At 51.5% G+C, this 1,815-nt stretch overlaps 1 non-coding gene across 1 annotated transcript; it reads left to right on the top strand.

Annotated features, from left to right (window-relative positions):
* Positions 1-410: 410 nt before the first annotated feature.
* On the top strand, positions 411-483 carry TRNAA-UGC. The gene has a single exon. It is a non-coding gene; the product is annotated as a tRNA-Ala (tRNA).
* The last annotated feature ends 1,332 nt before the right edge of the window (positions 484-1,815 follow it).

Here is a 1,815-nt window from a genome sequence, read left to right as displayed (position 1 = left end):
CTAAAAAACTCGTACTCGTACTTTGTGTAAGAACACGATCGATCGCCCAAGATATTACGTATAGTACTCTCGCTTAGCTTAGATCTGAATTAATTATTTTGTTTCCATGCTGTGGTGTGCGCTACGTTTTTTAGTGCTCGGATATGTTCTCCCAATTAGTGCAGCCTGAGGGGATAATTGAGTATACTTACGGTGTAGTTTGACTATCACACAACATGGTATCGCTGTTTTGCCAGCCAGAACACGTTGATAAATACAGTGGGCGTTCGCTGGCTGTTTCGACACATTTGGTCAGCGGTTCATACGTAGTATAGCGGAGTAGTTTCCTCAGCAACGAGATCATACATAGCCGTACGGGCCAGAACAAATAAAGGTTTAAAAAGCCTTAAACTAAGAATTAGTCACATAGAGGGGATGTAGCTCAAATGGTAGAGCGCTCGCTTTGCATGCGAGAGGCACGGGGTTCGATCCCCCGCATCTCCATTTTCACTTCTTTTTTCTTGCTCAATTGTTTTTCCTCCACGGCTCTTACCCAAGAGAAGCAAACGCACAAGTAAACTTGATCTTTACTAGTACCAATGGTCAAAGCAGATTGCGTTGCGCTCTATTCTGGCTATTTTTCCAAGGCTCATCCAGCCGCCGCCCAGATGGCGCCTGCACAGGCCAACCCGCCCCGCGGAAGGCCGATGTTGATCTGTCCTGCAGCGTCCTCCTGGGAAAGCGTCAAGTCCATGGACCGATTTTGTGGCTTGGCTCCCGTCCAAGACCCTCGTTTTACCAACCCGACGATGATACGCACGAAGACGGACGGGGTCTCCCCGAAGCCGCTGTCGTTTCGTCCCGTCCAATTATCCAGTCGGTCGATCACACCGAGGACGCCTCGCCTGATTGCGTGCGTTGGCGCCCATGTCTGATCTGTCTCCGTGTCATCCCAGCCTGTGCCACAACGAGGGGCTGTTAACGCCTCCTCACGTGCGCCTGTCTGTTCTTGGCTTGCAGTCCAGATGCGGTGCTGCTGCGCTCTTGATTAATTAGCCTCCCGGCGTGTCATTAACTGGCCTAAATGGTCTGCTGCTCCACTTGGAGAGTTAACAAGGGAGCAACTGTTGTCCTAAAGAAGCTTCCTGGATCATTTTTAATTGGTGCTACTAGACAGATCAACTAGACGAACAGACAATGCGGCTCGGAGGTGGTGGGGTGCCGGGACGGCAATGTGCCCAGTCAAGCTCATGATCAACCGTAAAATATGCATTATTTGCAGCACCAACATTGCTATGACATGTTCTTTTTTTTAAGTTGTAGTGAGGAAAAAAAAATACTACTATGTAAGAGCTTCTACAATCGGACCTTCCAAATTCGGCCCCTCAAACGCCGTCCGCGGACACTGACCGGTCACGCCTTAAATAATGCATTCTACATCCGGACATATCATATTAGGATTCTGAAATCCATACAAAACATGTAAGATGCGAAATCTACGTACTACGTAGAACCTATGTACTCCTCGTCGGAGATGTCGACGATATCCGTGCCCTCCTGCCTGTAAATGGTCGCCTGCCGCAGCTCCGCCTCCCTCCGACTGCTCCGTTGCGGCCTCCTCCGCCTCAATCTTCGCGTCCAGCTCGTCGAAGAGGGCGTCGACCTCCGCCCGCCTCTGCCGGATGAGTTGACGGCTGGCCTCCACCTTGGCCTCACCCCGGATGGAATCCAGGACGACCTGCTGCTCTGCCATCTCCTTCGGCTCCGCCATGCTCAGCCGGGAGTCTCCTCTCCGGGCCGTCCTCCTTCATGGCCTTCGATGCTCCTGCTCCTCTT

Source organism: Hordeum vulgare, chromosome 1H, assembly GCF_904849725.1.
Source record: "Hordeum vulgare subsp. vulgare chromosome 1H, MorexV3_pseudomolecules_assembly, whole genome shotgun sequence".
Classification (NCBI taxonomy): Eukaryota; Viridiplantae; Streptophyta; class Magnoliopsida; order Poales; family Poaceae; genus Hordeum; species Hordeum vulgare.
This window is presented reverse-complemented; position numbering and strand designations above follow the sequence as displayed.